General features: G+C 62.9%; 1 protein-coding gene across 1 annotated transcript in view; it reads left to right on the top strand.

Moving 5' to 3' along the window:
- The first annotated feature begins 10,516 nt into the window (after positions 1–10,516).
- The window catches only part of LOC129560171 (protein tyrosine phosphatase type IVA 3), a 32,699-nt gene continuing 16,027 nt past the window's right edge, over positions 10,517–27,188 (top strand). Inside the window, exon 1 of the mRNA XM_088844823.1 lies at positions 10,517–10,600. The gene's annotated coding sequence lies outside the window, so the exon portion shown is untranslated. The remainder of the gene's footprint in view (positions 10,601–27,188) is intronic.

The raw sequence follows: 27,188 nt of genomic DNA, 5'->3' as shown, positions 1-27,188 counted from the left end.
TGGGCTGTGACCACCCAAAGAAGGGGTGGCCAGAAAGCAGGTAGAGTGGGAAGCTATGGGCCAGCTTCCTGGCTCCCTCATTTACCTGCTGTGTGGCCTGGGTCATGTTATCTAACCTCTCTGTGCCTCAGTTTCCTCACCCCCTAGAGGGAAGAGAATAGTTGTATTGACTTTTCAGGATCATCGTAGGGATAAAATAATCTAGGAATATAGGTGGGAGCTATGCTCATGAGTTTGGGCTCTGTCCTGCAGGAATGGGGAGTCATGGCGGGTGGGGGAGCAGAGCCAGAGCTGGATAGATTCCTGAGGCTCTGAGCTCCCAGGGCCTTTCTGTGTGGCTGGGTCGGGGGTTTCCCTAGTGCAACCCTCTGACCAATCACAGATCACCTACCCTCCCTCCTAGCCAGTGATTGCTTCAGGGTTGGGCAAGTGTAGACTGATTCTAGCGAGAGAAAGGTGACCAGGGGCAGCCTTGGGGGTCTTGGGCTTTCTCCTGTTGCTGGAGAAGCAGGCAGCCTTTTTGTGACCACGAGGGGGGTGTCCCACCGGAGAATGAGGCAGGGAAGAATCTCAGAGCAGCACAGCCACAGCCCTGATCGACGTGTGCCAGGAGCTCGCCTTCCCCTCGTGTTTCCTGTCATGTGAGTTAACTTTCCTTCCTGGGGAGGCCCGTGTCATGCTGGTTTCTATCACTTGCTACTCAAAGTGCCCGTTTCCCACAAAGCCCAGAGCATCTTCCCGGAGCTTAAATCCAGCGCTGCCTTTCCCTGTTTAGAACGGCGCAGGGCTCCCATCCCTTTACAGTGACAGCCCCAAGGGCTATGGCCTCTCACTGCAGTGGCCTCTGGGCTCCCCCTGCTGGCTCCCTGCCCCTCCCTGACCACACCGGGCACACATCTGCCTCATGGCCTTGGCTCCAGTGTTCCCTCAGGTTCCTTGCACTGGCTCACCCCTGGCCTCATCGAGGGCCCGCCCAGATGTGCCCTGCCCAGAGTGGGTGAGCGGTCAGTGGAGGCTGGGCACAGCTGCAGCCACAGACAGCCCCGACTCCCAGGGGCCAGGCTGCTGAAGGTGCGTTTCCCACTCACATTACGTCAGGGGAGGCGGGGCAGGGCTCCTGCTCCCTGGGAGCCTGGCGACCCACCCAGAGGGCGACAGAGGCTCCGTCGTCACATGAAGACAGCACGGTCCCCAATGTGAGGCGTTGGGACCCACCCCCACAGGACTGCTCACTGGTTCTTAAACGCTTCAGCCTGGAAGTGCCCCCGTCACCCAGCTCAGGGTCCCAGGGCTGAAGTCGGTGTCATGGCCACGGCTGGTGTCAGGGGGTGGGACGGTGACCCCTTGAGCCTGAGAGGGGTTCCCTGACCACTCTCACCTCCACCCGACCCACAGTGTCCACCTGCTTTTATTCAGGAAAAATTCACAGAACATAAAATTAACCATGTTGAAGTGTGTAATTCCATGGTGTTTGATACACAGTGTCACGCAACCATAACCTCTGTTTAGAACAAATCCAGACAGTCTGCACCACCCCCCAAAAGAAGCGTTGTACCCATGACACAGGCACTCCCCGCTCCCAGTCCTGGCGGCCACGCCCGTCTTGTCTGTGTCTGTGGACTGGCCTGTTCCGGACACTGCGTGTACAAGGAAGGACACGTGGTCCTTGGCATCTGGCCTCTCTCCCTGAGCGTGAGGCTTTCAGGGTCCACGCCCGTGGCCACCTGTGTCAGGCCTCGTTTTTTCCGGTGGTGAAGAATGTTCCACACGGGGTTGACCGCTCTGTGTTCAGCCTCTGACCGTGTGATAGGCCACCTTCGCTGCTTCCCGCTGGGGCCTCCTGAGCGGGGCAGCCACAGGAGGCCGGGTTTGGTCTGAGTCCCTGGGCTCGGCCTTTGGGGCGCAGACCTGGGCGTCACCCCAGAGTTCCTTCATCGCACTGATTCTTCTCTGCAGTCACTGTTCGCGCCGGCCTGCGTTTCCGGCCTGAGACCCGGGCATGTTCACAATCCCTGCCTCCCCAGGATGCGTGGGAGCATGAGGGCTGTTTTTTTGTTTTTTTTTTGCGTGGAGGGCCTGCCCTTGGCTGGTGCCCACCCAGCCGCCCGGCATCGTCCCCCGTCACCGTCTCTTCCTGGCACTGACCTGGCACACAGCAGGTGTTCTACAGAAGTTCGCTGAACCATGAATAGATTCGGGAGATAACTTGGGCTTCCTGGGGAATTTTGTTTGCAGAAAGAAATCTGCTGCTAAAGAAATGATGAGCACCATACTGTACTGGTCAGTTTCCTCCGCCAGCGCCCAGAGGGAGGGGGTTCTGTCTACTGGCGGGCAGCCCCTCCCCCTGGGCCCAGAGCCAGCTGAGGGCGCCCACTGCCAAACGCCGTGTCTGGGCACAGGCGGGGTGGAGCTGGGTGGCGCCTGGTCCTTCCTGTCCCTCATAAATTGCGCCGAAGAAAATTCCCCAAAAGGAGTTTCAGATGCTGCTGTGCCCGGGACAGCAGGCTGGACTCCCCCCACAGGGGGCATCTCGCTAAAGGAGTTTCAGATGCTGCTGTGCCCAGGACAGCAGGCTGTTCTCCCCCACGTGGGTCATCTCTTCCCGCCTCTGCTTTCAGAGGAGCTTCCAGAGGGTCACCTCCAAGAATGAGGCGTTCCCTGCCTCACCAAGAGTGGGGTCTACTTTTGATGGTTCTTCTCTAAGTCTCATAGGGACTGTGAGTCTCCCCACCCCCACTTCCCATAATAAACCCACTCGGTTCCTCCCCGCCCTGGGACCTCACCCTGACTCTGTCCCCATCTCTCACAGGGTGCATCTGCGTGTGTCTTCAACACCCAGGCAGGTGGGTGGCTAAGTGAGCATCGGCATTGGGGGTCTGGGTTGCCTTGGTTCCTCTGTTGCAGGGCACGTTCCTGTCGCTCTCTGAGGCTCGGTTTTCTCCTTTGTTAAGTGGGGGATAAGGAGATGCAGTAGGAAACGTGCTTGGCCAGGGCCTGGCACGTGACAAGTACTCAGAAGATGCCTCAGGAGCCCCTGCCGAGCCCAGGAAGAACATCCTGCGCTGCAGAGCCCAGGCACTTCACCTGGCGTCTGAGGCCGTCTGGGCACATCTGACAGTGCACCCCAGTCCTGATGTGCCAGCTGCCTCCTGTCCCCAGCCTGCCCCGTGCTTCTGCACCTTTGTGCCTTTGCACCTGCCCTGCCTACCCGGGGGACCCCGCGCAGCCTCCTCAAGTCACCTAGACCCCGAGTGTCTCCAGGAGGGTGGGGCCTGTGGCGCCACCTGCAGGTGGGGACGGGGGTGGATGGATCGGGGCGGCTGAGGGTGGCCCCTCCTGCCGCCCAGAAAGCCCAGCCGGTGTCCACGTGGGCTCTCCTGGTAAATGCTGGTGCGGGTGCAGATTCTTGAGCGGTGGGCAGCTCCAGGGTCAGTGAGGGCTCTGCGGCTTGCACACTCTAGCTGGGAGCCTCAGAGAGGTTCAGCATGGGGCATCCATAGGGGCGCTCCCGGGGCGGGGAGCTCACCACACTGCTAGGCCATACTTTCAGCACTGGCAGCTTTCTGGGGTGCCAGCCACCCCACAGAGCCTCCTGCACAGCCGTCAGCAGCCCGAGATGGAGTCTGTATTGAGTAGTGGGGCCTCCCCCCGCCCGCTGTGTTCTGGGGCTCTCAGAGAGCCGCCCCAAGGAGCTGCGGACAGTCGGAGAGTCGTGCTGCCCCCTGGTGGCCACGGCCCATAAGGCACCGAAGCTCTCCCGGCCCCTGAACTGGGCTCACACTCCTGAATCCCTAACACTGAGGATGGGGGCGGGGGCCAGGGAGAAGACGGACACACACCCACATGTGGACGGTAGGAGTCTTCAGGCTCGGGGAGCCCTGAGGGTGGCCCCCTACAGCCCCTGGATTCATGCAGGCTTTGTCCCGTGTGTGGAAGAGTTTGGGACCCTCGCACTCATCAGGTTTGCTTGGCTCAGACCGGCTGTCTCATGGGAAGTGCCACTGTTGGGGACCCCATGACTCTGACATGGGGCCACCTGTTCCTAGGCTGCCCTCTGTTCCCCACAGGGGGACTCACTCTGCAGGTCAGGACAGGCCAGGCTTGTGGAGACCTGGCTGGACAGTTCCCACTGCCCCGGGGCCACCACCCCGCTCTTACCCACCTGACTTCCTGGATGGCCGGCCAGCTGCCCCGCCATCCTCTGGGTCTCCTGGGGTCCCTTGGACTCTCTCTGCACCATCCCATTCCCTGAGTCGCTTGCCCCAGACTTTCAGGAGCTCCTGCCTTTGAGTCCTGTGCTGAGGGTGGGGAACTGGGGGGCCTACCCTGGGGGTGTCCCACATTGGGGGTGAGTTTACTGAGATGCAGCTGGTGGTCTTGCTGCAGGCCCCCCAGCTGTCACCGCTGGCTTGATGGTGGTCTGGGCTGTCCCTTCCTCCCCAGGCCTTTGAAGCCCCCACCCTAAACCTGGACAAACCCACCCTCCTGCTTCAGGGCTCTGGGGGATGTTTCCTCCTCCAGGAAGCCTCCTGACCTAGTCTCGGCAGAGACTGCCATCCTGCCTTCCACAGGCACTCTACCCTGTCTCTTGTGAGCTGACTCCCGTGGGGGTGCAGTGACCCTTTTGGGGCTCGCTGAGGCCCCCTGACTGTGGACTGCACCCAAGAGAGCTCCCAGCTCTAGCTAGTCTGGGCCTCAGTTGCTGAGGGGGGCATTGAGCCAGGCCCTTCCCACCGTGTCAGGGTGAAAGGACAGGCCCTCCTGGGTGGACTGCTGGTGCTCTGTGTGGCAGGGGTTCTGATGCTCAGACACTGGGTGACTGACTCTTTCACTTCCCCGATGCCTATACCAGGCTGGCCTTCCAGCCCCTGGGGTAGAGAGGAGACAGAGAGAGACCTGTCCTCCATGGGTCCACAGGGGTGGTGGGGACAGACTCAGATACATCAGGGATCCCGAAGAACTGAGATGAAAGTCCATCCCCAGGGTTGTGCAGAAGCTTCGCGGGGCTGCCAGTGGGCCCCGGCCAAGGTGGCGTCCTGCTCTTCCCATCCCAGTCCCTCCCTGGGGTGCAGAGGCTCAGTGCCAGCCCCTGGGTGTGTGGTCTGGCCCCTCTGCACCTCATTTTGAACTGAGTGGTGGGGTTCCTGCTGGTACATTTCATTGCTGCCATCTCTCTGGAGTCCCAGGTCTCCAGGGCGGAGTGGAGGGGCCGGGCAGGACCAGAGACATAATTTCCAGAGCCCAGCATGAAATGAAACTGTAGGCCTCCCAGTTCATAAGTACTACCCTCAGGGACAGTCAGTCAGTTCAGTTGCTCAGTCGTGTCCGACTCTTTGTGTCCCCATGGACTGCAGCACACCAGGCCTCCCTGTCCATCACCAACTCCCAGAGCTTACTCAAACTCATGTCCATTGAGTCAGTGATGCCATCCAACCACCTCATCCTCTGTCGTCCCCTTCTCCTCCCGCCTTCAATCTTTCCCAGCATCAGGGTCTTTTCCAAGGACTTTTCAGTTCTTCTCATCAGTATTGGAGTTTCAGCTTTAGCATCAGTCCTTCCAATGAACACCCAGGACTGATCTCCTTTAGGATGGACTGGTTGGATCTCCTTGCAGTCCAAGGGACTCTCAAGAGTCTTCTCCAACACCACAGTTCAAAAGCATCCATTCTTTGGCGCTCAGCTTTCTTTATGGTCCAGCTCTCACATTCACACATGACTACTGGAAAAAGCACAGCTTTGACTAGACGGACCTTTGTTGGCAAAATGTCTCTGCTTTTTAATACGCTGTGTTGTGTCGGGGACTAGAGCACTAAGACCTCTGGGCTGAGCTCAAGCTGCCAGGTCTCATTCCAGAGCAGCTGGCCGTGCCCACAGGCACCACAAGGGGGCGCCCACGAGGTGCACCTGATGCCTGTTCTGGCCGGCGCTGGAGTCCACGCCAAGCCTTCACCACCACCGAAGGTACTGGGGACACGGGCGAGATGGGTGTCCGGGCCTCCTCACTGCCGAGACCCCTAGTGGACTGCGTCCTCTGGCTACTGGCTCTCTGCTGCAGCTTCTCCGATGGAGGGCACAGCTTGTGCAAAGGCCAGGAGGTGGGCTTGACCAGGTGCCCTGGGGACACTAGGGACTGACCCGGAGGTCGCCAAGTACCCCAGGTGGGTCTGCAGATGATGGCGGCCACAGTGCACCTCCCCAGAGAGCCTCACCCAGAACGGCCCAGCTAAGTGTCGGAACTGCTGCCCCATGGACGCTCAGAGAGGACACGTGGTCTTTACTGTTTCAAGCTACTAAGCTTGAGGCGACTGTTTCTCAGCATCAGTCAGTTTGGTTCAGTCGCTCAGTCGTATCTGACCCTTGCGACCCCATGAATCACAGCTCGCCAGGCCTCCCTGTCCATCACCAACTCCCGGAGTTCACTCAAACTCATGTCCATCCAGTCGGTGATGCCATCCAGCCGTCTCATTCTCTGTTGTCCCCGTCTCTTCCTGCCTTCAGTCTTTCCCAGCATCAGGGTCTTTTCCAATGAGTCAGTTCTGCACATCAGGTGGCCAAAATACTGGAGTTTCAGCTTCAGCATCAGTCCTTCCAATGAACACCCAGGACTGATCTCCTTTAGGATTGACTGGTTGGATCTCTTTGCGGTCCAAGGGACTCGGAAGAGTCTTCTCCAGCACCACAGTTCAAAAGCATCAGTTCTTTGGCGCTCAGTTTTCTTTACAGCTGAGCATATATAGCTATATATGTATATTTATCTTTGCTGCTGCTGCTGCTAAGTCACTTCAGTTGTGTCCGACTCTGTGTGACCCCATAGACGGAAGCCCACCAGGCTCCACCATCCCTGGGATTCTCCAGGCAAGAACACTGGAGTGGGTTGCCATTTCCTTCTCCAATGTGTGAAAGTGAAAAGTGAAAGTGAAGTCGCTCAGTCATGTCTGACTCGTAGCGACCCCATGTACTGCAGCCTACCAGGCTCCTCTGTCCATGGGATTTTCTAGGCAAGAGTACTGGAGTGGCTTGCCATTTATCTTTATAGCGGAGCAAAATTCTTTCTCAGCATAGTGAAAGTGAAAGTGAAGGTCACTCAGTCGTATCCGACTCTTTGCGACCCCATGGACTATACAGTCCATGAAATTCTCCAGGCCAGATTACCAGAGTGGGTAGCCTTTCCCTTCTCCAGGGGACCTTCCCGACCCAGGAATCAAACCCAGGTCTTCCACATTGCAGACGGATTCTTTACCAGCTGAGCCACAAGGGAAGCCCAGTTAAATGTCTCATCGTTTGGAGCCTGGTGGGCTACAAGCCATGGGATCACAAAGAGTGAGTGACTAAGATAACAGTTCTTTAATGTTTTATTTTCTGGATATAAGGGATGTTTTCTCTTTTCTCGTGAGTTATTAATAATTTATACCAAGTAGTAAATTATACCATTTTAAACAGAAAGAAAACATCAATTTTTCTCCCCCCAAAAATGTCTTATCATTTAAGCAACTTGACTGTGTTACTGGAAATCTGGGAACGAGAGACATGAACCCTCAAGGCCCTGTTCTCCAAGTCTGACTTCCTCTTCATATTCGGAACAGCAGAGCCCACGGTGGGGACCTGGGTGCAGGAGGGTCACTTGGCTGACCCCAGGTGAGGGTGGGGGAGCTGTCACACAGAGGCCTCATGGAGATCTCGCAGTGTCTCCGGGGCCTCGCGGGCGTACCGGACTCCCCGGGGATGGTCTGTCTGCAGGAGGGAGGCTGGGGAGGCCCTCAGGTGAGGGCTGCCAGGGTGCGCACACCTTCAGGGCCGGTGTGCACACCTTCAGGGCTGGTGCACCCTGGGGGTGGGGCACCGTCGGGGGGAAGAGTCCCGCTGCACTCGGGACGTGCCGTTGCTCTGGGGGCTGAAGTGGGTGTGATGCGGCCACCAGAGGCCAGTCCCGAAGTTACTCTTCTGTCCTGTACCTTGCACCCAGTATTTGTATCCACCTGGCCTAGTGTTCAAGCAGAAGCTCTTTGGGACTTCCCTGGCTGTCCAGCGGTTGGGACTCTGCACTTCCACTGCTGGGGACATGCAGATCATGGACCACGCAGGACCATGCAGATCGGACCAGGGTTCGACCCCTGGTCAGGAAACTAAGATCCCACACGCTGTGCGACACAGCCAAATAAACAAACAAAAACCCCAAGAAGCTATTTTTTTTTTCTTGGCTCATGTTTGACGCTGGGGCCTGAAGACGATTCTGGAAGGAGCATCCTAAGAACATGTACTGAGCACCTGCTCAGTGCCAGGAGCAGCCAAGCCGGCATCCAGACTCGTCTGCAGAGATGGAGCTGTCCCTCTGACCCCATCACAGATGAGGGGACGGAGGCAGGAAGAGGTTAAGACGTGTGGTCTGTCCACTGGTGGGGGGCTGCCCACTGCCCACAGCTGACTCCCGGCTCCTCCTCAGGGCCCTGCCTCCTCTGGGGCCAGGCCTGCTGGGCTGGAGGCTGCTTTCTGGAAATCCACTTAGCATTGACCTCGTCTTTGTCCTCCTTGGAGTTAATCTTCTAATCCTGCAGCCCCGGGGGCCCCTCTCCTGTCCTAACCCAGTTCCCCTTCAGGTCCTCCGCCCCAGTTGGCAGCCATGCTGGTGGGGGGGGCAGGTCCAGTGACTGGGGGTAGGTAGTGTGGGACCCTCAATCCCAGGGAGGATTTAGGCATTAGGAATTTGGGCTGAGATTTCAACTCTGCCTCTCCCTCACTCACCTGCTGCCTCTGTGGCCCCGTTCCCATGTAAAGGAGATCAGTTCTGAGCCAACCCTCCCCACTAAGAAATCACCTGCAAATCACGTTCAGCTCTGTCTCCCTTCTAGCCTCGCCCATTCCACTCATAGTAATGGTGCCAGCTCTGGGAAACCAGAGCTGAGCTTGAATCTCGACTCTGCCTTTTTTTTTTTTGGCCACATCACGAAGCCAGGATTGAACCCTGGCCCTGACAGTGAAAGGGCCGAGTCCTGACCACTGGGTGGTGGTGGTTTAGTCGCTTTGTCGTGTCTGACTCTTAGGACCCCATGGACTATAGTCCACTAGGTTTTTCTGTCTGTGAGATTTTCCAGGCAAGGGTACTGGAGTGGGTTGCCATTTCCTCCTCCAGGGGATCTTCCCCACCCAGGGCTCGAACCCGGGTCTCCTGCACTGCAGGCAGATTCTTTACTGACTGAGCTACTAAGGAAGCCCCCTGACCACTGGACCTCCAGGAAATTCCCACGGCTCTGCCTTACTGAGCTTCAACTCCCTCACCTGCAGAATGAGGGTGGCGGTCCCTCTGCTGCAGGGCGAGGTGCGGGCTTGGCCGGACAGAAGGCATGCCCGACACAGGTCTGTACCCAGACCACAGTGAACGCTGTGTGTAACTGCCTGGGGGACTTTCTAGCAGAGCTTGAGGCACTGCTGAGCTGAGTGAGGGGGAGGTCCGCAGAGACTGAGTTCTCAGAGGAGGCAACAGCTGAGAGGGACAACATGTGAAAGACAGAGCCCCAGAGATGGTCTGGGGCCAAGACTTCCCAGGCAGAAAGAACAGCAAGTGCAAGGGCCCTGCGGTGGGTGGACCCTGCCCGGTGGGAGGAGCTGCATGCAGGTGTCAGGCGTGGCAGTGATGGGGGCGGGGAGGGAGGCTGGAGGGAGGCTGTGCCGGGTCAGGTGGCCCGGGAGCCGCCCTGCAGGACTCTGCAGAGAAAGATGGGTGCTCACTCTTGCCTTTTGGGGGTCCCGGGGTCCAGGTGTTGTTGTGGGCGGGTGGGTATCATCTCGGGGAATGGAGGCAGGGCCAGGGTCTGCGAGGAGAGGCTGGGCATTTGGCTGGGCTGCGGGTCCATGGGTTGGTGTGGGGGACACGGTGGGGAGAGTGTGAGCTCCCCAGGAGACCCCCGGCCCGGTTCCAGGTTCACCTCTCCTTCGCGTCTCTGTGCTGCGTCTCCTCCGTTTGTCACCACTGGTGGAACCGAGAGCTCTCTAGGAAGGGCTGATGCAGATGGGGACCCCTCACCAGTCCCCCGGGGGGCACCTTAAGATCTCCTGGGGGTCCCAGCCAGCTGCATGCATTAGGGGCAGCCTGGAGGCCTCGAGCCCGGGTCTGACTCCAAGCCTCGGGCGGGGTGACTGCTTTTCCGTGCCCCCTCTTCGCGGCAACTGGCCTGGGAGCGTGGGGCTCAGCCCCAAATGACACAAGGGAAAGTCCAGGACTCCAGAAGTTTCCTGAAAGCCTGGGACGTTGGACTCCATCTCTCTGCCTCGGCTTCACCTCGGGGTCGAGTCGCCCCCCGCCTCCCCAACCGCCCGGCTGGCTGTCCTGCCGCAGCCGGCTTGCTAGCGAGACGGGACCGCGCTCAGAGCCCACGGCCACGCCCCTTCTCGCCCAGGCGGGGCTCCGGGGCCCGCGCGCGCGCGCGCGCGCCCGCGGGTGCCCCCGGGTAGGGAGCGCTCCCATTGGGCCGCGCCGCCCACGTGACCCGGCGGGCCGGGCCTCGCGCGCCTGGAGCGGGGCCGCGCCTGCGCGCGCCGAGGCCCTCGTGCACGCGCACGCGCGCCCCGAGCCCTCCGCCCGTGGAGCCGGCGCCCGGACCGCCAGGTCAGTCTCCTCGCGCCCGCCCGGGCGGGGGCGCGCGCGGTGCGGGCGCGCGGCGGGGCGCGCGGGCCGGGGGCGGGCCGCCTCCTGGGGGGCCGGGACCCCGCGCCCCGCGGCCTCGGCGGCGCGTGTGCGGGCCCGGCGCCTGCCACGTGCAGCTCTCAGCCCGGGGTGGGGTGGGGGGCCGGCTCGGGACGCCGCCGGCCGCTTCCCCTGCGTGGCCGGCGGTGGACGCCGGGCTGGGAGGCTTCGTCCCTGCTCCCGATCCAGGGGGCGGGAGCCCCTCATCCGGAGTCGCTGAGCCCCAGCAGCGCCGGGGATCGCGTGCCGCCCCCCACCCCTCTGCTCAGTTTGCTCCTCCGCACAGTTTGGGGGCACTTGGTCTCTAGCGCCCCTGCCCGCCACAGACCCCACGGGGATTCCCGGCCCCGCGGATGGCGCCCAGGTTGAGCTCCAGGTCCCTGGGACCCGTGCGAGCCCCGGCTCTCAGACCGCGTGGGCACTGGTAGCCCGGCGGCGGTTCATCGGGCCAAGCAGTACCCCAGCTTAGAGCAGGTCCCAGTCTTGGCCAGGCGGCTCGGGGACGTGCTCCTGTGATCTCCAGGTCAGCTAGCTGGTGGCCGGTGGAATTGGGGTTGGGTGGCATGTCAGCTCCGTGACTGCAGATTAGCTGTCGTCCTGGGCCTGGCCTAACCTGGGTGGAGTGTGGTGACCCCACAGGCCGGACCCTGATCACGGGTCTGAGGGTGAGTGGGGTCCAGGCCAGAGGTCACAGTGTGCTGGGCACTCTGGCCCTGGCAAGCGGGCAGGCACTGTGCCTCCGCTTCTGGCTGGCGGGCTCTGTGGTCAGCCCAGCAGGTGGTAGTGAGTAGTGCCTGGGAGCTTAGCGTCAGTGGTGTGTAGACTCCTGGGTCCTTGGTCCCAGGCCGGAGCCGTGTGGGGCTGTGGACCAGAGGGAGGTCAGTGGACACAGGATGCTTGTGGCCTTGCCTGGACAGGGACCCCCCTCTGCAGCTTTACGTGGGCGCCTTGCCTCAGTGACCTCCTCAGATCTGTCCATGAGGTTATTAACCCTGCTTCTCAGATGAGGAAACTAAGGCCCAGAGAGGTAGAGTCATGTCCAGCCCCTCACCAGAGCCTTGGTTTTCCCCCTTGTGAAGTGGGTGTTGGTGGCCCTAACCGACAGGCTGCTGTGCGGAGTAAAGGGGGCCGGAGGTGGGCTTGGGGGTTTCTCTACAGCCACCCAGGCCTCCCTCACTGCAGGTATTCAAGAAGAGAGAATGCCCCCTGCTGTCCCCTCGGGGAGCTGGCCTCCGCCAACAGCCCCGCAGTCTGTGCCAGGCGTGGTGCTGGACTGAGGGGTGGGTGGGTGATGGTGCGTCCCGCTTCAGGCCCTGGGAAGCGGGCCGGTCTGTCATCTGGATGGTGGTCCTCGGTGGAGCCACAAGGTGGCGTTCCCGTTTCACAGAGTCACCAACGCTTGAGCGCCTACTGTGTACCGGGGCCCTGATAAGTTGTTATCAGGCCCTCTATTGGTCTCTAGTGCCCCTGCCCGCCACAAACCCTACGGGGCTTTCCAAGGGGCAGACCTGGCCCCGGCCCCGTGGAGTTGGCAGTCAGATGGTGACAGTGCCAGGAAGAAGTGGAGCTGGGCTGGGGGCTGGTGAGGGGCAAAGGGCAGCCTTAGGAGGGGCTGGCGTGGCTGTCCTGTCTTGGGCATGGTGGACCCCCAAGCCCGCCTCACCATACGCTTCTCTCACTTGGGAGAGTGATACCAAGTGGCCAATGGGGCTGTGTATGCCCACGACGCACACGTCAAGGGGCTGCTCTGTGGGCACTGAGGACCAGCGGACACGTGTGGCCCTGCTCTCACGTACCCGACCTTCAGGGCTGGGTGTCTGGCTGTTTGGGCTGCTGGGTTCGCTGGAGGGCGCAGGGCTTGGCCTCTCCACCCTGCTGTTTTCCTGTCCAGGACACCAGGCCCAGGGGCCCTCTGAAGGCTGGAGGGAGTGAGGGCAGGTCCATTTCTGTGGAACAAGACTCTGTCCATGTCCCCAGGGCCAGAGCGTCTCCTGTTGCCGGGACTCCGGGGGGCAGGGGTGATGGCTCCCTTCCAGGTAAGGAAGCCGAGCCTTGGAGAAGGCGGTTACCGGGGTGTGTCGGTGCCCATTGAGTGCCAGGCCCCTTCCGTCCGTCCTGGTCTGTCCCCCAGCAACAGGAGTCGTTGTCCGCCTGCCCTGCAGCGAGAGGCCAAAGTTCACTGAGGCTGCTCGCTTCCCGAGGTCACAGGGGCTCCAGGCAGTGGTGGCGCAGGAAGGGGAGCCCCTCTGTCCAATGCCACTTCTGGCCTGGTGCCGCGAGTCCCCCTGGGTGGCTGGAAAGGATTCCTGTTGGGAATCTGGAAGGGCTGCCCAGGCCAGGAGTAGGGGGAAGCCACGGCCAGGCCCAGGACTTGTCACAGTTACCCCTCCGTGGCCTGGAGGCACTGGTCTGGCCTGGCCTGGGGTCTGGCCCCTTCCCGGCCTCTGTTAGGAGTGCGAGTCCGCTGCCGGCCCTCACAAGGCAGGTGGTGTGTACACTGGACGTGAGCACCGAGCCGCAGTGCCTGAGGCCTTGGTGGGCAGGGAGGTGGCTCGAGCCTTGCAGAGACCAGAGCATGTGTCTCTAGAAGGTGGTGATCCTCCAGGATGACTGAACGGGGGTTCCGCTGTCCTTGGCCATTGCAGCCTCTGGGAGGCATGTCAGGAGAAACTCGTCCAGCGGTCAGACCTGAGCCCCGAGTGGCTCCTCCCGCTGTCCCCCCTTCTCGGGCCTCTGAGCCACGAACCCGCTCTCTCTCCTGGGTCTTCCTGGCCACTGCCTTTATTGTGCATTTACTGTGTGCCTGCCTGGAGCTTGGCTGAGTCCTGGATGAATCCAGGGTGGGTGTCATCACCCTGGGTTTCCATCCTGCACCCGCAAATGAGGGGCCAAGATCAGCTCTGAGGTTGTCAATGGGGGCGGCGCCCCCAGATGCTTGGTGCTCTGTGCATGCACCCCCATATCCCCCAGGCAGGAAGCAGCACGGCTGACGCGGGTAGGTGGAAGGCTGGAGCTGCCTTGGGCCCTGGTTCCATTTCCTGACTCAGAGTCTGAGGGAAGGGGCAGTGGGAGCCATGGGGTGTTCTAGAGCAGGGTGGTGGGATGGTCTCTGGTGCAATGCTGGGAACTGATGCGTTGGAACAGAGCTGGCCAGGACGTTGATGTGCGTGGCTGTGGGTCTCCCCGCTGACCAGAGCCCCCCTTGATTGATAACAGGTCATTAACTGTCTGGCTCTGAGCCAGCTTTTCTCCTCTAGGGTCTCAGTTCCCCTCCTGTGGAAGGGGGGCTCTGACCTGCTGACACCAGCTCCTCCATCCCCCCAGCCCCTCCTGGGAGCTGCCCGAGCCTGTTCCCATGGCCTCACTCGCCGCAAAGACCCCGAAGCTGGGGCTGGCCCAGCTGGAGGAGGCGGGCGGCCCTGCCCTGTCCCCTTCCCATGGGACTGGTGCTCCCAGCCACTCTCCTGGCCCTGGGGCCCCTCCTGTGACTCAGGCTTCCTGGAAGAGGCCCGGGAGGGCCAGAAGGGTTCCCTGCCACCCCACCCGAGCTCCCCTGGCGACCGCTGCCCATCCGTCACAGCCCATGGCCACCTGTGGTGGGTTTACCTGCTGTCTGTCCTGAGCCCGCCCCCAGCGGTGTGCCTTTCTGCTGTGCCCGCTGGCATCCCTGGGTATCGTCTGCTGAAGCCAGGGTGGCCCTCCTCCTCCCTTGCCTAGACCGGGCCCTGCCAAGCCAAACATTTCCTCCGCTTTCATCTCCCCACGGGGTCAGCTGCTGGGCCTTCTCCTGGCCTTCACTTCTCTCTGGCCGGCTGCCCACCGGCACATCTGCTGGGAATTGCCACGAGGAGCTCAGGGGGTGCCTGAGGGTGCCCAGGACTTCCCACCAAGACCTCGCTGTCCCTTCCACACGGCCCTAGGGAGCCCAGAGCCATGGCCCTAGCTCTGCTAGGCTTCTGGGTGACCCTGGGCCAGCCTCTGCCTTTCCTGGGTCTCAGTTTTCTTGTCTAGAGAATGGGGAGCTCGGAGTAGACCCTGGACCCCACTGCAGACTGGATGGGGGTCAGGACAAAGCTGGTGGCCTTGGCGGTTTAGCCGGAGCCCCCTGAGCCAAACAACCTGCTTGCAACCGTGCGTCTGCCCGGCAGCCTAGCCCTTTAAGTCTCCAAGGCTGCGACCTCGGAAGGGGCCGTCTGGGGGGCCTGCGTTCGCCTGTCAAGTTGTGCTCTTGGGTCTGATCCTGTGCAGGGCGTGGGCAGAGAGGGCCTGGGGCCCTACCTTGGCAGTACTGCCCGCCCCAGAGGCTCACGTCGGGGTTGGAGCGTCACCCTAACCGTGCTCTGTGTGAGTGTTCAGCACAGACTCGGTGGTGTTCCTTACGATGGGGCTCCTCATGAAAAGTCAGACAGCCCAGGAGGTTCATAACCGCGCCGGGCGCCGGGCTGCTGGGCCCGTGCTGGATTATGCAGGAACAGGCTGCTGAGTAACGTGTAGTTATTTACTCGCCACTGGCTGCGGGCCTCTCTCCTGGTGGCACCCGGGGGCCTGGGTCCTGGGCCTGGACGGACCCTTTTGTGAATTAGCACCCCGTGACAGCCTCCTCTCCCTGGGTGCATCCCTCTTGCCCCACCACCACCAGCTTGGCTGCTGTATAGTGGAGTAGGGGGTGCAGGCTGCAGGCCCCCTACTCACTCCTGACTTCATGTGCCCCTCGAGGGGCTGCCAGGCCTGCAGTGGCCCCGTGGGGGATGGGAGAGGGCAGAGAGAGGTGTTCCTGACCCTGGGAGGGACCACGGGTGAACAGCAGGACTTGCAGGGGACAGCTGTCGCCTTCCTGGAGTGTGTGTCCCCCAGACTTTGAGGTTGTGTGGGGACGGGAAATCCGGGAGTCCTTCTGAGAGGAGGTAGTATCCCTCCTGGGCTTGAAGGATGTGGTCATCGCAGCGGCTGGAGGGGAGCCAGGTGAGGGTGGCTCCCCGGGACTCAGGGCCTGAGTTAAGAGCATCTCCTCAGTGGCCCTCGTGAGGCCGCTCTGGGCCGGAGGGGCGCTGCTTCAGGCACGGCCTTCATCCTCTCGGTCAGCTGGGCGGCGGTGGCTGTCACTGCTCTGTCTCCAGGACCAAGGGCCCCGTTCTGGGGGGCAGACATGCTGTCACCGGTGCCCCCCGAGCCGGGGCTGGGCTGTCCTTGTCGAGGGGCCTGGAGCCAGACCGTCATCCCCCTGTTTACAGATGAGGAGCCTCTAGGTGCGTGCTGAGGTGGGGGCTGACCGCCCTCCGCCCAGCCACTGACTCATCGTGCCCTGGGAGACCCTTTCCTCTCTGGCCTTGGTGTCCCCTGCCTCTCAGATGGGGCGGGGGTCCCTTCCTCTGCAGATGGGCAGGCCTGATAAGGAAGGGCCGTGGTGGGCAGGAGGCCCTGCTTCTGACCCACCTGTGGGGCCTGTCCTGCTCTGTAGATGGAGGTGCGTGTGTTGGGAGGTGTCAAAGGGGGGCGTCCAGGGAGGGGGGCAGAAGGTGCTCTGCTGTGGGCGCAGCCCTCCCCTCCTCCATGGCCCCGGGGCTGGCCCGTTCCCACGCTTGCGGGCAGCCCGCAGGAAGCCATCTGGAGGCCTTGTTTACCCCTCCCCCCAGCTTCCCTGGCAGGAAGTCACCGGAAGGGCCGTCCCGAGGGGCCCCCAGGCCTGTGAGGACAGCCAGTGGCTGGGGGTCCCCGGGTGGAGCGTGGGGGGCAGGGAGCGTGGAGGACGGAGCCGGGCAGAGCCTGCGGGGCATGCGGGCTGGAGTGCAGACTGTGCCGCTCATCAGTGTCCAGCTGTCCGCCCACCTCGTCAGCTGCCCCGTCCCCACCTGAAGTCCAGTGTGGCCACAGCCCACGAAGTCACGGTCTCCACACACACACGATGCCACTGTGGCCTCTGCCCTGGGTGGGCTGCATGTGGTTAGGGGAGGTGGTGGTCCAGGGAGCTGGAGGAGGAGCCCCTAACCCAGAGGGAGACACTTGGTGCCAGCTGAGGGTCAGGGTGGAGGTGGCTAAGGGGTCTGGGGCTGAGGGGAGGTAGGAGACGGGGAGAGTGCCGGCGGGGTCTGGGGGCGTGGATGGTGAGGGTAGGGGTGATTGTGCCTTGCCGACCCTTTCTCTCTCCCCTCACCGCCCCTCCAGCCTTCCCCAGGGTCCCCACGAGACACCCTCTGCCCCAGATCAGCCTGCAGGTCTGGACACGGGCGGGGCAGGATCAGGGCCTGGGCTTCCACCGCTCGGGACATGCCCAGCTGCCCCAGCCTTTGCCGCGGCCCCGATGCCCACTGACTGGCCCGAGTGTGGCCGGCCGGGCCTGGGCCCTGTTCCCACGGACACTGCCAGCCGGGCCTGCCCGGCTTCAGGACGGACGCTGACCCCTCGCGTCCTGTGTTCTTGGCTGCCTTGCTCCTGCCTGGCCTCCTGTTTTCAGAAGGACCCTGGTGGGCTCAGGGTCAGACAGCCCTGTCTGGCCAGCCCTGGGGAGGCCAGGGAGCACCCCCACCGGGTCTTCTGCTCTCCTTCGGTCCCCCTTCCTCGTCTCCCGCCTTGTGCTTCCCTGTCCCTCCCCCTCACCCCCGCTCCCAGTGAAAGGCTCTGGCCCCGGGTCCTTGTGGGCACAGGCTCCAGAGAGGGGGCTGTGGTTTCAAGGCCTGGGTGAGCGCATCGTGCCCTGCCCCCACTCTCCACCCCAAGGAAGCGAGCGTGAGAACCAGGGCCTCGGGCGGATCTGGGATGCAGGACCCACTGCCGGGAGGCGTGGCCACCAGCCAGTCCTGGGCCAGGGGCATCCATGGGCCGAGGACAGGCAGCCGTGGGCCTGGCCCAGGAGGGTCCGTGACCCTTCTTCCCGAGCACTACTTCACGCCAGGCCTGCTAGTCTGTGACCCAGCCTTGTGGCCGCCCTGGGGATGCGGGTTCCTCCCAGAGATGGAGTGTGGCTGACCCAGGTCTGAGCAGCACTGGCCTCGTCCCGCTGCCTTGTAAAGAGACAATCCAGCAGAACACGGGACGGGGAGGAGGGATGCTCTCTTTAGAGATGTTGGCTGAACGCATGTCCAGGAGTGGTGGAGGTGGCAGAGACCGAGGTGGGCTCTCTGGTGCTCGTCGAGAGGTTTTTGAAATGGGAGAAGCCTTGAAGGGTGCTGGGGAACACTGAGTCGAGAGCCCGGAGCCTGGGAAGCTGGCCCCGGGCCCCAGACCGTGCCTTCCTGGGTGCGGTACGCTCTGTGATGGCCTGTGAAGCGGGGCTCCACGCCCCTGCCCTTCGGTGAGGGGCCTGGGTGGAAGCTGGGTCAGAGATGGGGGCTTCCCAGTGTGTTGCGGGTCCAGCTGGGGCAGGGGCTCCTTGGCAGCTGAGGGCCTCTTTTCTTGTCTTGCCGTTGCTAGGGCTGTGGCCTGGGGGTATCTGGCCCCCAGGGTCACCCCCCAGTTGCTGTGGCTGAACTCACTGTTGGGCGAGGAACTGAACTTTGCTCCCTGAGAGTGCCCTTGGGTCCACAGCACAGCCAGGGCACGTGTAAGAGCTCAGTGAGAGCTTGTGAGCAGGTGAGCTCGCTTCCAAGGAGGTGGGTTTTGCAGAGGCGCAGGAAGGAGTCCTGGGGAGGTGGCGCCCAAAGGCAGAGGCCTGGTGGTGGCGCAGGATGGCGTGGGGACAGACTCACGGTGGGCACAGAGAGCCAGAGGCAGGTTCCGGGGGCGCGTTTCAGTAATAACAGGAGCGCAGTTGAGGTGGGCTTCCCCGAGGGCTCAGCCGGTAAAGAATTCACCTGCAGTGCAGGCGACACAGGAGACATGGTTTGATCCCTGGGTCGGGAAGATCCCCTGGAGAAGGAAATGCAACCACTCCAGTATTCTTGCCTGGAGACTCCCATGGACAGAGGAGGCTGGTGGGCTACAGCCCACGGGGCTGCAGAGAGTCCCTCCGTGCAGCACACAGGTGAGGCTGGAGCGGAGGAGGAAGGAAACGGCGGGGGGCCTTCCTTCCAGCTGTGAGCCTGCTGTGTTTCCTGCTGCGAGTGTCGGCGAGGCGGACAGGACTGATTCAGCTCTCACCACGTAGGGTGTGGGGGTGGCGTGGGGGCCCTGCGATGCCAGCGGGGGACTGGCTGTGGGTAGGTGCTCCCCAGACTCCTGGTCACCCCCGGTGGCCTCAGTTGCCTGGGCCTAGGTGCTGCCAGCTCACCGCCCATGGCGGTCCTCTCGCCCCTGACCAGGGGCTCTGGGGAGTTCCACTGCCTCCCCCTGACTTCACGCTTGACTCTGTGACACGCCTGAATCCGGGATCGCAGAGACCACCCCCCATCCCTCTGGCGACTCCGAGGACCAGTGCCCACCTCAAGCCCACCCGCCCTGGGAACCCTGCTCTTGCCTGCCTTGAGGCCTTTGCTCAGGCCGTGCTCTCCGCCCAGACGCCCACCCCTATTCACCCGCTTGGATCTCTTAAGGCAGAAGGGGGACGGCATGTCCTTCTGTGACTGTTGGGTGCCGTCCAGCTTTCTTGGGACGTCTGTATCTGCCCTGGAGGTGGGGGAGGCGCCTGGGCGTGCCGCTTTGTCTGGCTGGGGAGACGGCCTCGCTGGGTGATGGTGGCATTGCCCTGTCGAACACCGCCCGTCTCTCCCCTCCTCTCTGGTGTTAGCACCTGGAATCGAGGGATTCTCCTCCGAACCGTCACTGCCTCTGCCAGTTCCATCACAGATGGAATAGATCCTAGACGCGTGGTCACTACTTGTGTGACAATTACGTTTTTAACTTCTAAAAAGGCTTTGACCGACCTTCCCCTTCCTTGAAGGCCAGCCCTGTCCTGCCTGGAACCCTGGACGCCCCTTCCCTCCCACCCAGCCGCTGGGGCCTGTGTCCCCCCGGGATCTGCCCAGTGACCTGGGCAGCCTGGTGGGCCTGGGAAGGAGCTGACCAGGAGCTGCCATGTGTGGCCCCTGTGCCACCTGGACCCTCCCATGCAGCCCTGCTCCCTGGTGACGTGCTGCAGCTCAGTCCCCGTGGGTGAAGTGAGGCCAGACCTGGAAATGACCCAGATATCCTCTGTCCACACTGCAGACGTCACTCAGCGTCCTGATCTACCTGACAGTGTGGGTGAGCCTGGGAGGTGCTATCTGGAGTGAAGGGACCCCGACGTGAAGGACCACACGTGATTTACTCCGTTTGTGTAAAACGTCCAGAACAGGCAAATCCATCGAGACAGCAGATTCGCTGTTGCCAAGGCCTGGGGCAGGGGGATGGGCAGTGTCTGCCGACAGGCGTGGGATACCTTTAGAGCGTGATGGAAATGTTCTGGGATTGGTGGTGGTGATGACTACATGACACTGTGAATGTACTAAAAAAAACACCGAAGTGTGTACTTTCAGATAGCTAAAAGGGGGAACAGCACGTTAGGTGAATTTTATCTCCATTAAAAAAAAAATTAAACAGCTCCCCTGCCCTACACAGCCTGGCTTGAGCAGGCTCACAGTTAGTCTGGCAAATAGGATTAACTCGGCTCTGGCCAGGGCTCTAGCAGGCAGGGGCTCGGTCCGCTCTTGCAGGAGAAAGTGAAGAAGCACCTGCTCGCTGTCGGGACGTGGGGCCCAGCGGGTGCGGGACCGCAGGTAGGTGTCCTTCTCCCCCGGTCTGCGCGGATAGGGGACTGAGGGCCTCGGGGCAGGTCGATGCCTGCACACAAAGGCCCCTCCCCTGTTCCAGGACCCCGTCCCCCTGCGGCGTGGGGCCTGTCTTCTCTGTTTGGGATCTGTCGTTGGTGCCTCCCCAGCTTTGATCCCAGAGCCCAGGTGGCACGGTGCCCCAGGGGCTTTGGGCACAGAGCCGGGAGGGCACTTGGGCAGCCCCCGTTGTGCTCTGCCCCCCAGGTCCCCGCAGGGGCTCAACATCACCAAGGGGTCAGATGGAGCAAAGAGGGCACCCGCTTGGTGGTCTCTGAAGTGTGTCCCTTGCCTGGTCTGTCCCTGAGCATATTTTTCTTTTTACATTGGCCTTGCTGGGTCTGGTGAGGAGGGGCTGCCCGGCACTCACACCCACCTGGCCCTGGGCATTTTTACTGAATTGAAGTCTAATTGATTTACTGTGTTGTGTTAATTTCTCCTGTATGGCAAAGTGGCTCTTATATGTATGTATATGTTCTTTAGTCACTCGGTCATGTCCGACTCTTTGCGACCCTGTGGACTGTAGTCCGCAAGGCTCCTCTGTCCGTGGAAGTCTCCAGGCCAGAATGCTGGAGTGGGTAGCCATTCCGTTCTCCAGGGGATCGTCCCAACCCAGGGATCGAAGCTGGGTGTCTTACACTGCAGGCAGATTCTTTACCCACTGAGCCGCAAGGGGAGCCCGCCGCATCCGTACTCTTTTTCATGTTCTTTTGCTTTACGGTTTATCACAGGATATTGAGTGGCGTTCCCTGTGCTGTACAGCAGGACCTGGTTGTCTGACTCTGGGCGTCTGTGCCTGGCATGGAGAAGTTGTCGCCAGGGGCCTCCTGGGCTCCAAGGTGCTGACTGGCAGCTGTCCCCTCCGAGTCCTGGCCTGGCTCTCTGGAGGAGGCCTGCAGGCCACTGCTTCCTTCTGACCATGGGAATGGCTGGCATGATGCTGCCAGGTGGAGACAAGTCTCTGGGCCCTGGGGGCCACCCTCAGGCCAGCTCCCCTGGCCTCTGCCCCCAGCCCCTCCTGGAGGCTGTGGGGCTGTGCTGTGCGGTCCAGGGAGAGCGGCTGAAGTCAGCCACTGGGCAGGGAGAGGTGAGGCAGCTGAGGCTGCCCGCTGGCCCACAGCCATGCCCTGAGCCCCTCAAGGGAGCTGGGGCTGGTGCAGACCCCAGGCTGGAAGGCACCTCAGCCCCGCAGGAGGCTCAGCCCCAGAAAGGAGGGTTTCCCACTGGTCCTCTGTCCCCATGGGTCCCCACTCCCTCCCCGGGAGCTGAGCAGGTGCTTAAGCTGGGGGTGCAGGCGCCCGGGTCCTGATGCCTGGCTGCCCCGGACACGCAGTGCTGGCCTCTGCTGTCTTCTGTCTGGGGAAGCCGCGCTGCTGGGGTTGGCGGGGCTGGGGCCTTCCCGCTGCCTGCCTGGGCTGGGCCTCTGGGCCGTTTTCGTGGCAGGGGACCCCTGCATCCAGGAGCTAATCCTGCCACCCTCAGGTCACTGTCGCCTTGGCATGGCCTGGGTGGGGACATGGGGGAGGGGAGGAGTGCGTGCTCGGCCCTCACCCTGATGTGATGGCCACGCAGTGACCGCCAGCGTGGCCCGCCCGCCGCACCCCTCAAAGCCCTGCCCGCAGTCTTCATCGTCCGTCCTCACAGAGGGGGCCTAGGCTCAGAGAGATGCTCCCAGACACACAGGCGAGCCAGAGTGGGGGACCAGGCCTGGAGGCTCTCGGACCCTCATGGCTGGGGCCCTCCTCCAGCCTAGCCTGCTGTTGCCGAGGTAGGCTCTGGGAGGCGTCTCGTTGCTAGTGCCTGGTTTCAGAAACATTCTGGAAATGTGCTGCTGACTGCCCACCTTCAGATTGCCCTGTGTGAAGAGAAATGAGGGCTCTGAGACACCCTGCGGAAAGAAGTCCCCTCAAGTGTCCAAGGAACCCACTGGGAGAAGCAGGACCCTGGATGTGGCCCCTCCCGGGGATCCCAGAGTCCCATCCGAGCCCCCGTGGGCGCCCAGCGCAGTGGGAGCATCCGGGAGGCTTCTCGGGAGGGGAGCGACCTTCCAGACCCAGGAGAGCAGCCAGCGGCAGCTCCACGCGGGATGAGCCTCCAGTGAACCTGTCTCACAGGTGAACAGACTGAGGTGCAGCGAGGCTGAGAGATGAGCCCAGCGGCGCGCGGCTCACAGTGGGGAAGCCAGGGCGGGAAGCGGGCAGCTCCCAAGCTCGTGCTCGCAGAAGCCTGGGTCTGGGGTGATGAACGGGAGCCGTCCCCTTCCCCTCGGCCCACAGGGAACCTGCCTGGCCTGGTGGTTCGAGTGAGGCTGCACCTCAGGGTCTCATGTCCTCTCTGGGGCCCAGGTTCCCGTTGGTCAGACGATCATTGGCACCCGCAAAGTTATGGGGGCGGTGGTGTTGACCCGCGTGAGGCAGGCGGAGTCCCAGGCTGGAGGCTGTGTGTGACGAGGCGTCTCTGGGGGTGTGGCCTGGCAGGGCAGGGGGTGCCCGTGTGGGCACAGGGGGTTCCTGCCACAGTCAAAGGCTCCCCTGTGCACCTAGGGGAGCGGAGAGCAGAGCCCCCGCGTGCTGCGGGCGGTTGTGGTTCTTTGTGTGGAGGCGCAGGACCGCCCGAAGGGACCAACGTGACCCTGACATGCGGATGATGCCGATGGGCTTTTTGTAAGGGGGCAGCGTGGGGTCCCCCAGCAGGACCCCCGCCTGAGGTAGAAGCTGTGCCTTCTGCAGCTGGGACCTGCCTCAGCCGCCCCTCTTACACCAGCTCTTTGGGGGCGCTGGGGGGTTCCGTCTCGCTGCCAGGCCGGCCCAGAAATAGCCATGACCTTCTGCACCCAGCTTGGCAGCGCCCGGGGTTAAGAGGCCTACGTGCGCCCGGCTGAGTCCTTGCAGGGCGGCTGGGCTGGTTATTTTGGACGTGGCCTCCCGAGGCCAGGTCAGCGCTCTTTCCCGTGGTTCCTGCAGGCCCCTCTGACGTGCATCCACCAGGGCCTTGGCCAGTGGCCCTGGCCACCTCCATGATCTTGCGCCCCCTTCCTGCCTGCCTGACCCCCAGCGGCCTTGTGCTCTGGGCACAGGGCAGGGGTGGGGTGGCGGGGACTGGGCAGGCTCCGGGTGACTAGGCCTCCTGGAGCCCCGACATCTGCGGAGGCTGGGCCTCAGTGTCCCCTCTGGGGCCTGGTTGGAGGAGAAAATACACAGAAGTGCTCACCCTGGGCTGGCCGGGAATGCTGGCTCAGCCCCTCAGAGCTGCCCTGTGAGGCCTGAGCCTGGGTTTCCTGATCCAGATGATGGGGGGCTGGGTGCCTTCCAGCGCCAGTTTGGGGATGGATGTGGTGAGGGCCCAACGACAAGGGCCCCGTGTGGGGCCAGTACGTGGAGGGGGCCTTGGCCTTCTCCCCTTTTATGGGGCTGGACCCTGGGTCAGGGTCGGGGTGTGCATGGGAGGTAGGAGGAGAAGTGAGCTGGGCAGTGGCTGAGGGTGGCCTCGGGGTTCCGGGGGGCCCGTGAACCTGGGTTCAGCTGGGCTGCAGTCTCCTGTCTTGTGACCCAGGCAGGGGGTCCTGCTCTGGCCAGGCTCCTGGGTGTGGGGGTGGACAGAAGTGACCATCACACCCTGATGCTCCAAGGTCCACTCGCCCCTGGGCCCCCAAGCTCCCTGGCACCCTGCTGCCAGGCTCCTGGAGGAGGAGGGGCCAGCTCGGCTCCTGACCTCCCTGGTGGGTGCAGAGCCTTCGGGTGGGCACAGGGGACTGGCGGCCCTGCCTGAGGGTGCTGGGGGGGAGCCTACCCTGCTCCCCCTTGGGAGGGGGAATGCCTGCCGGGTGCTGGCTGCTTCTCACAGCCCCTCTGCTCTGCTCAGGCTCTCCTGCCCACCCTCAGGGACCCTGTCCCCTCACTGTCCCCAGGAGTTAGCCATAGCCACTTCTCCACGGAGCAGGGCTGGGGGCCATCACCCAGCTTGATCAGGAGCCATCCCGCAGGGTGGGCTTCGCTGGAACCCACCTATCATGTGTACACCCCGCCCCCGTCCAGCAGGCCACATGGGCGCTTATGGAGTGCAGTTCTGTTTTCTCATCCTGCGCCTTGCTGCTGGCTCAGAAGGCCCAGAGAGGGGAGGAGATGGGCCCAGGGCACCCAACAGCCAGGGGAGGAGGACTTCTGTGCCATGGGCGCTCGTGCAGGCCTTGTCCCCTTGCCGGCTGAGGACTCCTGTGGGGTCTCCAGCTGATCCTGGCAGGCGAGGGTTTGGCAGGTAGCCTCCTCTCGGGCGGTGAGAGCTGTTGGGCCACATGGACCGTCTGTGAGGCCCGGCTCCCACCCCTGTTCTCTGAGGCCCCAGTGTGGGAGCCCAGGGGCCCCTCTGCCTGTTGAGGGTCCCGGCGATGTGCTCGTGAAGCAGGAGGGGCTTGGGCTCTGCCTGGGGAGCGCTCAGCTCTTGGGAGGCCAGGATCAGGGGCCTTCTTGGGGCCTCCGTGTTCCTGGCAGGGGCTTGTGCTGGCGGGGGATGGTGGGGCGGTGTGAGGGCCTCTCAGGGGCCATTAGCGTCAAGTGGATCTGCGAAACTCCATGCCCTTCCCGGAGGCCAGACCCATTCTGGGCATCGGCCTTTAGGGGCCTTGGAGACGGGGTGGCATGGTGCCAGGAGTTGGTGCCAGCCCTACGGGGCCCAGGAGGAGGGTGCCAGGGGCTGTGGGTGCAGGTCTAACTCCGAGTGCGGGGCAGGCTTGACGCTCTGTTCCTCCAGTCTAGAATCTCAGCGTGATGGGCTCTGCATCCCAGATAACCAGAGCCCCCTCCAGCCCTGGGGCTGGGGGCTCCCCAAGCAGAGAGCCTGGGGGCCTGGCAGGACCTACAGAACACTGCTCCCAGCCGCCCAGGTCAGCCCAGCTGCCTGTGTGAATACAGATGCCAGGGTCCCCGGTGGGTAGGAGGCCTGGGCCCAGAACGGTGGACACCCCATGTCTGTGTGGGGGACCCAGGCAGCGTCAGGGCAGAGGGCTGGGGGGTTGCTGAAGAGGGCTTTGGGGGTTGGCCGAGGCACTGGGTGGTCATGAGGGGCTGAACCTGGGTGATAGGCCCTTGGGGAAGGGCCTCCATCTGGGGTGGTGGCCGGTGGGGACCAGTGGGGATCTAGCGATGGGGCAGGGAGGGGGAGGTTATGGGCGGCCGAATGCGTGGCGGAGGGTAGGAACTGCCCCTGTTGCACACCGGGCGGGATGCAAGCAGAGCATGGCCTGCCTCTGCCCCCAGGAAGTACAGGCCTGGGGGCTGGGGGAGCCTGAAATACACACCCCACCCCGGCCTTGTGGGTTCCACCCCTCCTGATGTCACCAAGACGGGGGCAGCATCCTGGTGGGGGAGGGGCGAGTGACCCTGACCCTGGGAAGCAGGAACGGCCCTTCCCCCACGGGCGGGGGTTCCCGCTTCCTTAGTGTGTTTGCTGCCGGCTCCCAGGCCTGGGTGGGGTGTGCTAACCTGCCTGTTAGCTTTCTCCCCCACTTCCTTGTGGAGGAAACGGGACAACAGGAGGAACTGAGCACTGAGCTCCGAGGGGGCTCTGGGCAAACCTGGTTGCCCCCTTGAGTAGCCTGGGGGGGGTCCTGGGGGACTTCTTATGTGGGGGGCAGACTGCAGAGGGCTGGGCTGTTTCTCTGGAGGTGCAGTGAGCTCCCCTCTGCAAGGAAAGGGCCTCAGGAGCCCCTTTCCAACCCACAGCAGGCAGTGGGGAGACAGACCAGAGACCTGGCTGTCTCGAAGTGCCCACCCTGCCATCCACGGGCTCGGGCTGGGCCTCTGACCCCTCCCCTCCCCAGTGGCTCTGCTGCCGCCCACCTGCCCCGCCTGTCCCCTTCAGCTCTGCCTGCCAGCGGTTACAGGGCCCTGGGGACTGTCCTGCCCCCAGTAGGCCCCAGAGCCTGGCCCAAGGGGGAGGGGTTCTCCTGCCCTCTTCGCGACGAGACCAGGGTGCCCGCTGTGACCTCCGACTTGTGTCCCGGATCCCCCCCTCCCCCCGCTTGGCTGCTGGGACTGCCCTGGGAGCCCGGATCCTTCCGGGGCTGCCCCTGCCTGAGCCCCCGCCTCCTTGGCCGGCGGGCGGTCCCAGGGCCTTTGACGTGGGGAGGGCAGGGAGGGCCGGAGGCCAGACCGGGGATAAAGCTGGGCTGGGGGCGCGGCCTCTGCAGGCCTCCAGGACTCAGGACGCCGGACAGCGAGTGAGTGTCTGTGGGCTCCTGGCAGGCTCAGGTGGGTGGGGACTGGGATGTGGGCACCGTGGGGGCAGAGCCCAAGAGATCACGGGACCCCGGGGTCCCCAGGCTGTCCTGCTCATGCTTGTGGCTCAGCGGGGAGCCTCAGTGGTTTCCTCCGTCAGATGGGGCGAGGGGGCCTAGCACACTCTCCTTCCAGGCTCTGTGATATTGCGGTGCGCCCTGGGCCTCTGGGGCGTGGCCGCCCTGCCTCAGTGGTACAGGGCGCGGGTGACCGGGATCGCAGGTCACACAGTTGGAGGTGGGACAGGGTCACAGTGCGGAGCAGGGCCCCAGGGCCGGTGGGGGGTGTCCAGCCTGGCTGTGCCCCGTGGGCAGTGACCGAGACCGCTGCACCCATGTCCTGTCTTGTTAGACGAGGGTCACGACACCACCACATGGTTGGTCACGTGTCACCACGCTGGGGCGTGAAAGGGGGTGGCAGTCCTTGCCACCCGTGGTGAGGGGGGCTGCCTGGGGTCACCTGGTCAGCAGGTGCCCTAGGGGGTGCTCTGGGGCTGGCAATAGCCTGACCCACGTGCCTCTGTGGTTGGTGTGGCCGTTAATGCGGATTGGGACTCTGAGC

The sequence above is a fragment of the Moschus berezovskii genome, chromosome 16 (genome assembly GCF_049115385.1).
Source record: "Moschus berezovskii isolate FMDL1 chromosome 16, NW_MosBer_1.0, whole genome shotgun sequence".
In the NCBI taxonomy this organism is placed as follows: Eukaryota; Metazoa; Chordata; class Mammalia; order Artiodactyla; family Moschidae; genus Moschus; species Moschus berezovskii.
This window is presented reverse-complemented; position numbering and strand designations above follow the sequence as displayed.